The sequence below is a fragment of the Pelodiscus sinensis genome, chromosome 19 (genome assembly GCF_052426305.1).
Source record: "Pelodiscus sinensis isolate ZL-2025 chromosome 19, ASM5242630v1, whole genome shotgun sequence".
In the NCBI taxonomy this organism is placed as follows: Eukaryota; Metazoa; Chordata; order Testudines; family Trionychidae; genus Pelodiscus; species Pelodiscus sinensis.
The window spans coordinates 1,019,380-1,033,116 of record NC_143070.1 but is presented as its reverse complement, the minus strand read 5'-3'; the positions used below and the strand labels follow the sequence as shown (position 1 = coordinate 1,033,116).

The following is a 13,737-nucleotide window of genomic DNA, read 5'->3' as shown; positions in this document are numbered from 1 at the left end:
CTTCGGGCGTTATTCCGCCCCCTGCCCGACCAGCGCATCACAGGTTACCAGGTAGACTGGCTACAACCAGGTTTCCTCCCCACCCCAGAGCGCCCCGCGCAAGTGGCTGCAGCGCCATCTGGGGGCGATGGGCGGTGCTGCACTGAGGGGAGGCGCAAGGACTAGCGCGCTTTGGTGCTTTCGCTTTCCCTCCTCTTGCTCCTTGACCGCCGGGCGCTCTCCCTGCGGACACCCCGGGATCATGGCAGCCTCAGGGAACCCCAGCTGGGAGACTGGGGAGATCCGCGCGGGGCAGGAGGTTCCGGGGCGGGAAGTGCTTGGAGCAGCTGAACCCCTGGGGGTCTCGCGAGCTGGGACTGAGCCCCCTGAGTTCATATTTACCCAAGTTCCTCCACCGATTTCCATTTGGGCGCTCAGTTTCCCCGGCACTTGGCAGCTCTGAATTCCTTGTCTCATTTATGTCCCCAGACAACCATCATGGCGGTGGAGTTCGAGGGCGGGGTCGTGGTAGGCTCCGACTCCCGGGTGTCCGCAGGGTGAGTGCTGGGTTATAAGACCCATCAATAGTCAGGCAGGCGGCAGTGGGGAATTACAATTGATCAAGATTTTGTGCAAAAGCATCCGTGCCCGTGTAGATGCTCTCTTGCGCAAATACTTTTAACGGAAAAACTTTTCCGTTAAAAGTATTTGCGCAAAATCTTGCCAGTCTGGACACAGCCAAAGAGATGGGGGAAGACATAAGAACATAAGAACGGCCGTGCTGGGTCAGACCAAAGGTCCATCTAGCCCAGTATCCTGTCTACCGACAGTGGCCAGCACCAGGTGCCCCAGAGGGGGTGGACCGAAGACAATGATCAAGCGATTTGTCTCCTGCCATCCCTCTCCAGCCTCTGACAAACAGAGGCCAAGGACACCATTTTATCCCCTGGCTAATAGCCTTTTATGGACCTAACCTCCATGAATTTATCCAGCTTCTCTTTAAACTCTGTTATAGTCCTAGCCTTCACAGCCTCCTCTGGCAAGGAGCTCCACAGGTTGACTACATGCTGTGTGAAGAAGAACTTTCTTTTATTAGTTTTAAACCTGCTACCCATTAATTTCATTTGGTGTCCTCTAGTTCCTCTATTATGGGAACTAATAAATAACTTTTCTTTATCGGCCCTCTCCACACCACTCATGATTTTATAGACCTCTATCATATCCCCCCTCAGTCTCCTCTTTTCTAAACTGAAAAGTCCCAGTCGCTTTAACCTCTCCTCATATGGGACCCGTTCCAAACCCCTAATCATTTTAGTTGCCCTTTTCTGAACCCTTTCCAAGGCCAAAATATCTTTTTGGAGGTGAGGAGACCACATCTGTACACAGTATTCCAGATGTGGGCGTCCCATAGTTTTATACAGGGGCAGTAAGATATTCTGGGTCTTATTTTCTATCCCTTTCCTAATAATTCCTAGCATCCTATTTGCCTTTTTGACCGCTGCTGCACACTGTGTGGAAGTTTTCATAGAACTGTCCACGATAACTCCAAGATCTCTTTCCTGATTTGTCATAGCCAAATTAGTCCCCATCATACTGTAGGTATAGCTGGGTTTTTTTTTCCCGATGTGCATTACTTTACACTTATCCACATTACATTTCATTTGCCATTTTGTTGCCCAATCACTCAGTTTGGTGAGATCTTCTTGGAGTCCCTCACAGTCTGCTTCTGTCTTGACTATCCTGAACAGTTTGGTATCATCCGCAAACTTTACCACCTCACTGCTTACCCCTTTCTCCAGATCATTTATGAATAAGTTGAAAAGGATCCGTCCCAGGATCCTCTGGTTACCCCTCTCCAATCTGAAAATTCACCATTTATTCCTACCCTTTGTTTCCTGTCTTTTAACCAGTTCTCAATCCAAGAAAGGACCTTCCCTCTTATCCCATGGCCATGTCATTTACACAGGAGCTTTGGTGAGGGACCTTGTCAAAGGCTTTCTGAAAATCCAAGTATACTATATCTACTGGATCCCCCTTGTCCGCATGTTTGTTAACCCCTTCAAAGAACTCTAACAGATTAGTAAGACAGGATTTCCCTTTACAGAAACCATGTTGACTTTTGTCCAATAAATTATGCTCTTCTACATGCTTCACAATTTTATTCTTTACTATTGTTTTGACTAATTTGCCCGGTACTGAAGTTAGACTTACCGGTCTGTAATTGCCAGGATCGCCTCTAGAGCCCTTTTTAAATATTGGTGTCACATTAGCTACCTTCCAGTCATTAGGTATGGAAGCCGATTTAAAGGATAGGTTACAAACTACAGATAATAGCTCAGCAATTTCCCATTTTAGTTCTTTTAGAACCCTTGGATGAATGCCATCCAGTCCCGGAGATTTGTTAACATTAAGTTTTACTATTTGTTCCAAAACCTCCTCTAATGACACTTCAATCCGGGACAGTTCCTCAGATTCATCACCCACAAAGGACGGTGCAGATTCAGGAATCTTCCCAACGTCCTCAGCCATGAAGACTGAAGCAAAGAAATCATTTAGTTTCTCCGCAATGGCTTTATCGTCCTTGATTGCTCCTTTTATAGCTCGATCATCTAGGGGACCCACAGGTTTTTTAGCAGGCTTCCTGCTTCTAATGTACTTAAAAAACATTTTGTTATTTCTTTTTGAGTTTTTGGCTAGCTGTTCCTCAAAATCTTTTTTTGCTTTTCTTATTACATTTTTACACTTGATTTGACAGTGTTTATGTTCCTTTCTATTTATCTCACTAGGATTGGACTTCCACTTCTTAAAAGATACCTTTTTGTCCCTCACTGCTTCTTTTACATGGTGGTTAAGCCACGGTGACTCTTTTTTAGGTCTCTTGCTGTTTTTTAATTTGGGGTATACATTTAAGTTGGGCCTCTATTATGGTGTCTTTAAAAAGTTTCCATGCAGCTTTCAGGGAAAGCTGGAAAAGAAGAACTCACCTGCGAGACACAGCCTACGAGCAGAGAGACTGACCTTGCCTGGCCAACAGGGGGAGTCTGCATGTACCCGGATGGGGAGCATGACGCGGTGTGCTTAGATTGTTTGGGAATTGTCAATAAATAGAGAACAGACCCCCCCCCCCCCCCACGGCACAAGGGTGTGAAATCCCAAATACCCCCAGCGCTATGGGGGAGAGTGGGAGAAGAAGGCTTCCCTGGGCAGCTGAACCCAACCTCGCCAACACCCCGTCACCCATCCCACCCCGGCCATCTCGCCTGGGGCTCAGCCCCACATGGACAGCGAGAGATGTCCCCTTGCTCCGGGCGGGCAGTGCCCCAGGGACCGTCTGTGCCTGGCAGGAGCTGGGATTTGTACAAACCTTCCCCAGCAGCCAGGCCTCCGTCACAGCTTGTGTCCCCGAAACCTAGCACGTGGGCCTGGCCCCCTGCACCGACCCTCCCAGGAAGGGCGCACACAGCCCAGAAATAGCTCCCATGTCGCCGTCTTCTCCTGAGACCCTTAACTGGGGTGAGCCGCGGGACTGCCATGCAAGGCCCCTAAATGCCCACGTTTGCCGCCCCCAGAGAATGTTGTAATGGTGCAGGAACGTGTGCGTGTGTGATAGGACGGGGCCGATCTCACAGGGGCCCCTGCGCTGCAGCTGTGGGGGGTACCTCAGCCCTGCTCAGGGTCCCGGCGATGGAGGGGCTCCCCCTCCCCCCCAGGGGGCACCTGTCCATGCTTCCGAAGTCAGTGCAATTCCTCCATCACCCCCCCCCCCCCAGTGCAGCACCTCAGTGTCTGGATCCAAGACACGAACCCCCCAGCCCTGCCCCTCTGCCCTCCCGCTCTCACTGCCCCCCCCCCCGGCAGGGATCAGAGACACACACCCCAGAACCCCCCAGCCCTGCCCCCCCAGCAGGGATTAAAGACACACACCCCAGAACCCCCCTGCCCTCCCCCTCCCCTGGCAGGGATCAGAGACACACGCCAGCCCTAGGCTGCTCTCCGTGTTTATTGGCCCATCCAGTGCTCTGGGAAGGGGGAAGAGGAGAAACCGGTGCTGCTGCGACAGGAGGGGCCCGGCTGGAGTCCAGGCGCCCTTGGCCACCCTTGGCAGGTGCCCTCGCCCTCTCCCCGATGGAGCTGCAACAGAGCCTGCAACCCCACCCGCAAGATACGGCAGGTGAGGGGGCACCAACTGAGCCCCTAGGCAGCAGGGAGCCCCCCACCAAGGGCGGCTCCAGGGAGTGGTGGGGAAAAGGGCGCAAATGGGGCCCCCTTTTGTGGCCAAGTCCCAGAACAGCCAGAGACAACACACAGGGCCCTGCCCCGCCCCGCAGGGCACCGTGCCCCCCGGCAGGACACAGGATGCCACGCCAGGGGAACAGGGGGGGAAGGTTTGTTCTCTCCCCATAGTGAGGGGGAGCCATTTGGGGCTGGCAGAGCCAGGGTGAAGGAGGAGAAGAGGGGGAGGGGAGCGCAAGATACATGGGAGAGGCAGGAGGGAATGGGGGGGCACGCCCCCCACTGGCTGGCCCTAGCAGGGGGTGAGAGGTTCTCCTCCATGGCGATGCGGACGTTGCCGTTGAAGGCCTCCTGCCAGCCCCGGGCGATCCAGGTCTGCCGGTCCCAGTACTCGGGGCCTTGGGCCTGCTTCCCCGCGCTGTCGAACTGGAAGAAGAGCTGGTCGTCCAGGTACCCGACCACGGTGAACTGGGGCAGCCCCGGGCCCGGCTCCGACACGGCCGTGTAGAAATAGCGAAGCGAGTGGGAGCCTGGGGGAGAGACCCCGTCAGCCAGCGGCCCCTCCCCCGCGGCCCCAAACCGGGGAGAGACCCCCCCCATGAGCCAGCAGCCCCTCCCCCCACAGCGCCAAACCGGGGAGAGACTCCCCCCATCAGCCAGCAGCCCCTTCCCCCCACAGCCCCACAGCAGGGGAGAGACCCCCCCATCAGCCAGCGGCCCCTCCCCCCACAGCCCCACAGCAGGGGAGAGACCCCCCCATCAGCCAGCGGCCCCTACCCCCACAACCGCACAGCAGGGGAGAGACCCCTGTCAGCCAGCGGCCCCTCCCCCAACACCACCAAAGCAGGGGAGAGACCCCCCCCCGTCAGCCAGCGGCTCCTCGCCCCATCCAGCGCCCCGGGAGAGCCAGGACATCCCCCACATGGCAAGGGAAACATACACCCCATCAGCTAGCCCCCTGGAAGAGCTGGGACACCATCCCACACAGTAAGGGGGTTATGGGGCATCATTCTCTATGGGACTAGGGGTCCGGGCATTCCAAGGGACCCAGTCTCCGCAGACCAGGGTCTGCGCAGCACCTGGTGCGACAGGGCCTCTCCCCCGCCAAATATCCCTTAGCTGCGGTGCGCTCTCCGAATGGGGGGAGGAGGGGTGGACGGTGCGCTCTCCGAATGGGGGGAGCAGGGAGCAGATGTTGCCATGAAATCCAGCATCCCATGGGGAGGGGGCAAAGGTGAGCAGGAGGGGAAACTGAGGCATGGCCTGAGTGCACAGCCTGCTCAGTGCCGTGGGGCAGGAAGTGGGTCAGGGACTGATTCTGATCGGGAGTGAAGCCCTGTTGGGACAGGAGCCCTGCTCCCCTTGACCCCCTCAACCACTGGCAGGGTGCACCCCTCCCACCCTTCCTGGAACCCCTCCACATCCCCGGCTGCTCAGGGTCCGGCGCCCCCCGGGCCCAATTCTGGCCTTACTCTGGTTTTACTCCTGCTGCTTCTAGCGGGTCACTCCGGAGTCACACCCTGGCCCCCCAGTACTCACCGGAGCAGCCCCCCGGGAGGGCAAAGCCCCTCAGCAGGAGGAGGGAGAGGAGGAGGGGGAGGGGCATAGCCCCGCCATGCCCCATCGCTCTGCTCCCCATAGTGCCCGCCAGGCTCCTCGCTGGCCCCCAACAAGTAGCAATTGGACTTGCCTCGGCCCGGAACTTTGGTCGGGTGCGGCCTGGTCCAGCCAGGAAACCCCAGGGAGGGAGCAGCCACCCCGCGACAGGTCGGAGTCTAGTCCTCTGGAAATAGAAAGTAAAAGTGTCAGCACGGGAGATCTGGCCACAGCCCCACCCCCGCGTGGTTCAGGGGCAGGGAAAGAGCCGTGTTCCCAGCTTGGTAGCTGGGGGCACCCCCCCACTCTGAGCCACGTCTTGCCCAGGGAGAGTTTTCCCCACTCAGATCAATGGTTTTTCTAATCATCCATGAATGTGCAGAATAAATGTTCTTCTGTGCACCAAGCCCTGCCCGGCTGTGCACCACCGCTAAACACACCTGCTGCTGGCTGTAGCTGGCTGTGGGCGCTCTGCCCATCAGCCGGGCGGTGTTTGAATTTCTGCTGGGGGGTTACCCAAATGCTTGGCTCACAGGAGAGATGGGGGCTGAGAAGCCCCTTTCTGTGGGGGAGGGGGATGGAGTGGGGGGTTCAAGGCCCCAGTCTGGAAAGTGGCCACTAATTCTGGGGGTGCCCTGTGGGAGGTGCCGGGGTGCCCCGCACCATGGAAACATCTGGCTGTGGAGGCCAGTTTGAAATTATGAGCCGTAGGACCAGCCTCTGCCCTGGCGCTGGGTGGGGGCTGCCCCACGGCTCGGGACAGATGGACTGGGGCCAGCAAAGGACGAAAGTGGGAGCCCCATTGGAGAGGCCATCTTGTGCTCCCTCCCACACACTAGACACACAAAATAGTTTAACAGAGCCAGAAATGCCCCATGTTTAGGGTCTGTGCCGGCGGCTCAGAGCCCCCCACAGGGACAGTCCGGGCCTGTGGGAGCCGCCCTCCAGCCCATAGGGCAGGCTCTGAGCGGGGATGTGGGGGGCGAGGGGCGGGTCTGGCAGGCAGGGGTGGGATGCTGGGCTCTGGCCAAACTGCCCCCTGGCACAGCAGAAACCGAAACCAAGTGGGGGACCCCCCGACCCTGCACCCCCGTAGCAGCAAGAACAGACTCCGGCCGGTAGAACAGGGGGGTTTATTGCTCCTCCAGGACACGGCCCAGCACAGACATGAGGTGGCTACAGGAGTCAGGGACAGGCTGCCTCAGACCCCTTGGGACAGGGTGCCTGGGCCCCTCGACTCCCAGCCCTCCGCTTAGTCTGCCCCCTTCATGTTTGCCCAGGCCAGACTGCCCCAGCTCCCAGCCCTGTCCCCCACCCAGGTGGCATCTCCGCCTCCCTCCCCTGGGAAGAGCCTTGTTCCCTGCCCAGGCTGGGACTGGGTTTCTGGGCCATACACATGTGGGTGAGTAGTGGGAATCACGCAGCACAGCCGGGAGGGACACCGGGTTACAGAGCAGACAGCACCCCACTACGGCACAGGGACTGGAAGCCGGGAAATGGGGGTTGGGCTTAGCCCCTGCGAATGCCCCCCATTGGCTGCCCAAGTGGGACAAGTGTCCCAGCTGGGCCCCCAGCCCAGAGACCGGCCCAGGGCAGGGTCCCAAACCCACAGATACCAGCGCCCCAGCAACTGCTGCCAAACTGGGGTTAGGTCAGTGGAGTCTGCTGGGCTGGGAGCTGGGACTCCTGGGGTCCGACCCTGTCTCTGGGAGGGGAGTGGGGGTCAGTGGTTAGAGCAGGGCAGCGCTGGGGGGAGGACTGTGGGGAGCCAGGGGCTGGAGTAGGGAGGGGGGGAGAGGTGAAGGGGGGGGAAGTTCTGCCCTGCCCCCACCACAGGGAAACTCCCCCCCTCCACCTCTAGGCTGGCAGCAAAGCTGGGACTTGCCCTCCACGTGCTCTGCAGCTGGGAAAGGGGGCGGGGCCTCAGTGCTGGGCTCTGTGTGGGATGCATGGGACGGGGGCGGGGCCTCGGGGCTGGGGGCGGGGCTTAGCCCGGGATTCCCCACTGCGCTCATCCAAGCTCTGAGTTTTGCTTTTCCCCGCCCAACTTGCCCAGCCTGGTTCTGCCCGGCGACCGATGACGCGGCGGGGCTGCGCGCTCCCATTGGCTGGAGCATTCCCAGCTGGTCTCAGGATTCCAACAGCTGTTAGGTGGTCCCAGCCATGGCCCCCTTTCTATTGCTGTTGCTGGGCGCTGTGGTCCTCCAGGGGGGCCAGGCCGGTGAGTGGGGGCAGCGGGGGGGCGGCTTGGAGTGTGGGGGGAAGGGGCACAGGGGATGGGGAAAGAGATGGGGGGCTGGGACATTGGGTGCAGGGGGGCTCTCGGCCATTCCAGACTCTGCTCTCAGCCCGGGGTCCAGTTCTGGCCCGGGCCGGCTCCTGTCCCCGCTTGGTCCCCAGCGCTGGGGGACGGGCCAGGTGCTGCACCCGCTGTCCCAGGCAGGGCTTGGGCTGATGGGGCAAAGCCTGGCCGGGGCAGCCCCCCGCCCCCATAGCTCTGCCAGCCCTGGCAATAGCCACTCGCTACTTATAGTGGGGAGGATGGAGGGGAGAGGCCGCTGCGCGCAGAACAGCTGGTCTCAGGATTCCAACAGCCGCGAGGTCCCAGCCGTGTCCAGGGAGTGTCCCGATCCTGGGATTCAGGATGGGCCCGGCGCTGCTGCTGCTGCAGTTGGGCTGTACGGCCCTGCAGGGGGGCCAGGCCGGTGAGTGGGGAGCAGCCCCGGAGGCCCCAGGCAGCAGGAGGCCTGTCTGCAGTGGGGTGCCAGCCTCCAGAGAGGTGTCACACCTCCCTCCCCCTGCTGTCTCTGGCCCTGTGCCCAGGCCGGGGGAGGTGGGCGCCCCAGGGTCTGTGCGTTGGGCAGGTTCTAGTCTGGGTGTGAGATCCCGGCACCAGCTGGGCAAAGCGCTTCGGGATCCCCAGGGGGCAGGCAGTAGGGCAGGGGTGTCCTGGCCCCAGTCCTGCCTTCCCTGCCCTGCACTGGGCTGTTCCCTGGCCCATGGTCCCCTAGTCTGAGCAGCCCATGTGGGGCCAGGTGGGGCTGCAGGAGCAGTTTGAAGTGGTTTCCGGCTGCGCTTTGGTGCCCTGGTGCACTCGTGTGACTCTGGTGGGGCCGAGCTGGGGCCTGGGCCCTGCAGGGCTGGGCCTGCACAGACAGTGGTGATCAGCGCGTGTCTGGCTTGTCAGTGACCTGAATCCAGTGCCTGGGGGGTCTTGCAGGGCCCTTGTCACCAAGCCATGTCCACACTGCACAGCTCACAGCAGCACCACCATGACACTAGAGCCTGGCCGAGGGAAAGGGCCCAGTGCAGCTGCCCCATTACCCCAGGGGCTCTGCTGCATCATGACCACCGGCTCCTCCCCAGCACTATACATAGGACATAACAACAGCTGTACTGGGTCAGACCAAAGGTCCATCTAGCCCAGTATCCTGTCTGCCGACAGTGGCCAGCACCAGGTGCCCCAGAGAGGGTGGACCGAAGACAATGATCAAGCGATTTGTCTCCTGCCATCCCTCTCCAGCCTCTGACAAACAGAGGCCAGGGACATCACTTCTATCCCCTGGCTAATAACCTCCATGAAATTATCTAGCTTCTTTAAACTCTGTTATAGTCCTAACAAAAAACAGGACAATGCAGCACTTTAAAGACTAACAAGATGGTTTATTGGGTGATGAGCTTTCGTGGGCCAGACCCACTTCCTCAGATCAAATAGTGGAAGAAAATAGCCACAACCATATATACCAAAGGATACAATTTAAAAAAATGAACACATATGAAAAGGACAAATCAAATTTCAGGACAGAAGGAGGATGCTGAAATTTGATTTGTCCTTTTCATATGTGTTCCTTTTTTTAATTGTATCCTGGCCCATGAAAGCTCATCACCTATTAAACCATCTTGTTAGTCTTTAAAGTGCTACACAGTCCTGTTTTTTGTTTCAACTGCACCAGACTAACACTGCTACATTTCTACCACTGTTATAGTCCTAGCCTTCGCAGCCTCCTCTGGCAAGGAGTTCCACAGGTTGACTACACGCTGAGCGAAGAAGAACTTTCTTTTATTAGTTTTAAACCTGCTCCCCATTAATTTCATTTGGTGTCCTCTAGTTCTTCTATTATGGGAACTAATAAATAACTTTTCTTTATCCGCCCTCTCCACACCACTCATGATTTTATATACCTCTATCATATCCCCTCTCAGTCTCCTCTTTTCTAAACTGAAAAGTCCCAGTCGCTTTAACCTCTCCTCATATGGGACCCGTTCCAAACCCCTAATCATTTTAGTTGCCCTTTTCTGAACCCTTTCCAAGGCCAAAATATCTTTTTGGAGGTGAAGAGACCACATCTGTGCACAGTATTCAAGATGTGGGCGTCCCATAGTTTTATACAGGGACAGTAAGATATTCTGGGTCTTATTTTCTATCCCTTTCCTAATAATTCCTAGCATCCTATTTGCCTTTTTGACCGCCGCTGCACACTGCGTGGAAGTTTTCATAGAACTGTCCACGATAACTCCAAGATCTCTTTCCTGATTTGTCGTAGCCAAATTAGCCCCCATCATACTGTACGTATAGTTGGGGTTATTTTTCCCAATGTGCATTACTTTACACTTATCCACATTAAATTTCATTTGCCATTTTGTTGCCCAATCACTCAGTTTGGTGAGATCTTCTTGGAGTCCCTCACAGTCTGCTTCTGTCTTGACTATCCTGAACAGTTTGGTATCATCTGCAAACTTTACCACCTCACTGCTTACCCCTTTCTCCAGATCATTTATGAATAAGTTGAAAAGGATTGGTCCCAGGACTGACCCTTGGGGACACCACTAGTTACCCCTCTCCATTCTGAAAATTTACCATTTCTTCCTACCCTTTGTTTCCTGTCTTTTAACCAGTTCTCAATCCAAGAAAGGACCTTCCCTCTTATCTCATGGCCATGGAATTTACACAAGAGCCTTTGGTGAGGGACCTTGTCAAAGGCTTTCTGACAATCTAAGTATACTATATCTACTGGCTCCCCCTTGTCCGCATGTTTGTTAACCCCTTGTGACGTAGCGTTGGTACCTTGCTGGGTGCTATGCTGGGGCTGTGGGTGACCCCCACTGGCTGCTGTCTGTAGCACGGCCCAGCAGGACAGGGGATGAGTCACTAGGCAAGGGTCTCTCAACCTGTCCGACCAGCTACCCCCCAGGGAGAGGAACAAAGGAAGGGGGAATGCCACCCCTGGCTGGGGGGACAGGGCTGGAAGTGAGTGGGTTAGTTTCTGTCTGGGAGCATGGAGGAGACAGCCTAGGCAAGGGGCTGGGATTTAGGGGCCCCGTCTCCCCCATCTCAAGGGGGGCTGAGGCATCCTAGGCCTGCCCTGGAACCAGATGACATCTGTGCTGTGCTGTATCCTGGAGAAGCAATAAACCACCTCTATTTTACTGGCTGGTGGAGTCTGTTACTGCCACTACGGGGGTGCAGGAGGCGGGGGACCACGACGCGCAGTCACACCCCTTCAAAGAACTCCAATAGATTAATAAGACAGGATTTCCCTTTACAGAAACCTTGTTGACTTTTGTCCAACAAATTATGTTCTTCTACATGCTTCACAATTTTATTCTTTACTATTCTTTCGACTAATTTGCCCGGTACTGACGTTAGACTTACCGGTCTGTAATTGCCAGGATCGCCTCTACAGCCCTTTTTAAATATTGGTGTCACGTTGGCTACCTTCCAGTCATTAGGTACGGAAGCCGATTTAAGGGATAGGTTACAAACCACAGATAATAGCTCAGCAATTTCCCATTTGAGTTCTTTTAGAACCCTTGGATGAATGCCATCTGGTCCTGGAGATTTGTTAACATTAAGTTTTTCTATTTGTTCCAAAACCTCCTCTAATGACACTTCAATCTGGAACTGGAAGCATTTCCGAGAATGCCACCATAGAGGTCCTGGATTTCAGTCTCTTTCCTAGCAGCCTAAATTTGGGCTCCAGGACATCTCTCCTACCCTTCCCTATGTCATTGGTGCCTACATGTACCACGACCACCGGCTCCTCCCCAGCACTACACGTAAGTCTGTCTAGATGCCTCGAGAGATCCGCAACCTTCGCACCAGGCAGGCAAGTGACCATACGGTTCTCCCGGTCATCACAAACCCAACTATCTATGTTTCTAACAATCGAATCACCCACTCCTCCTAACTGGCATTCCCTCCCCCTCAGAGGTATCCTCAGTGCGAGAGGATACTGCAACATCCTCTGGGAGGAGGGTCCCAACTACGGGATGGTTTCCCTCTGCTCCCATCGAACGCTCTTTTCCCTTGAGACTTTCATCCTCCTTAAGAGCACTGGGGCTCTCAGCCTGGAGGTGGGACAGTACTACAGTGTCCCGGAAAGTCTCATCGACATAGCTCTCTACCTCCCTTAGCTCCTCCAGTTCAGCCACCCTGGCCTCCAAAGCCAGAACTCGGTCTCTGGGGGTCAGGAGCTCCTTGCAACAGGTGCACACATACGCCACCCGCCCACAGGGCAGGTAATCATACACGTTACACTCGATGCAATAAACAGGATAGCCCCCACTCTGCTGCTGGGCTTCTGTCTCCATTTTTCTAATGAATAAGTTTAGGTGTAAATGGGATTCTTTTTAAACCTCTGGAATATAGATTATTCTAAGAGTTATGTTTTAAAGAAGGTCCGAAGTCACTAGTGCCCTCTAACCTCCCCCTCTAAACTCCCTGTTAGCTGTTCCTGGGCACCCTAGGTCTGTCTAGATGCCTCGAGAGATCCGCAACCTTCGCACCAGGCAAACAAATCACTGTACGGTTCTCCCAGTCATCACACACCCAGCTGTCTGTGTTTCAGATGATTGAATCACCCACTACTAACACCTGCCTTTTCCTAACAACTGATGTTCCCTCTTCTGGGGAGGTATCCTCAGTACGAGAGGATACCATAACCTTCTTTGGAAGGAGGGTCCCAACTATGGGATGGTTTCCCTCTGCTCCCACTGACTAATCTCTTTCCCTGAATCTTTCACCCTCCTTAGGGTTGCCAGATGGTTTACCGAAAAATATCAAACACCCCCGCCACCCACCAAAAAAAAGACCAAGGAAAACAGTCTGTGGAGGAGGGGAAAAAAAGGGGGAGACCAAAGTTGGTGAGGGGGGAAAAAAAAAGAGTTAAAAAATAAAACAGCTTTAAGTGTCTGCAGAGTCAGAATAGGGTCAGCAAGACGGGAGATATTGAGCACTAAGACCCAGGAAAGGCTTCAGTTCTTTAGGCTTTTTGCTGTTGGCCATTTTGTTTTCTTCATGAAGCCAGAAGGTAGCTTCCCTGTGGAACCAGGTAAGCAGGGGGGCCGGGGGCTGGGCCCAGTTGTTGAGTGTGTCGTAAGGTTGCCAGGTGTCTGGTATTTTCACCTCCTGGCTGGGAAAATAATCACAAAATACCGGACATTTTAGGTGTCTGGTATTTTCTGAATTTTTTTACCAGACAGGAGGCAAAAATACCAGACTATCTGGGGCAATACCGGACACCTGGCAACTCTACCCTCCTTAACAGCACAAGGGCTGTCTGATCAGAGGAGGTACACTTCTACGGTGTCCTGGAAAGCCTCATCTACGTACCTCTCAGCCTCCCTTAGCTCCTCTGATTCAGCCACCCTGGCCTCCAAAGCCTGGACACGGTCTCTGAGGGCCAGGAGCTCCTTGCACCGAATGCACACACACGCCAGCCGTCCACAGGGCAGGTATCACACATGCTACACTGAGTGCAATAAATAGGACAGCCCCCACTCTGCTGCTGGGCTCCGCCTGCATTCTCCCCTATGAATAAATTTGATTATAAACAGGGTTTTTAAAAGGTCAGAAGTTAGTAGCGCCCCTCTCTAAACTCCCTTCTGTTAGCAATCCTGTTTGCGAGCTCCCTGGTCATTTACTCGCAG

At 55.4% G+C, this 13,737-nt stretch overlaps 1 protein-coding gene and 1 long non-coding RNA gene across 2 annotated transcripts in view; both read right to left on the bottom strand.

Moving 5' to 3' along the window:
* Positions 1–13,737, bottom strand: part of LOC142823571 (major histocompatibility complex class I-related protein 1-like) — a 131,884-nt gene that overhangs the window by 64,328 nt on the left and 53,819 nt on the right. The gene's annotated exons all lie outside the window — the stretch shown is intronic.
* On the bottom strand, positions 3,892–13,711 carry LOC142823573 (uncharacterized). Its single transcript, XR_012898748.2, has 3 exons — positions 13,421–13,711; positions 5,903–5,995; positions 3,892–4,742 (listed from the first exon to the last, which is right to left on the bottom strand). It is a non-coding gene; the product is annotated as an uncharacterized LOC142823573 (long non-coding RNA).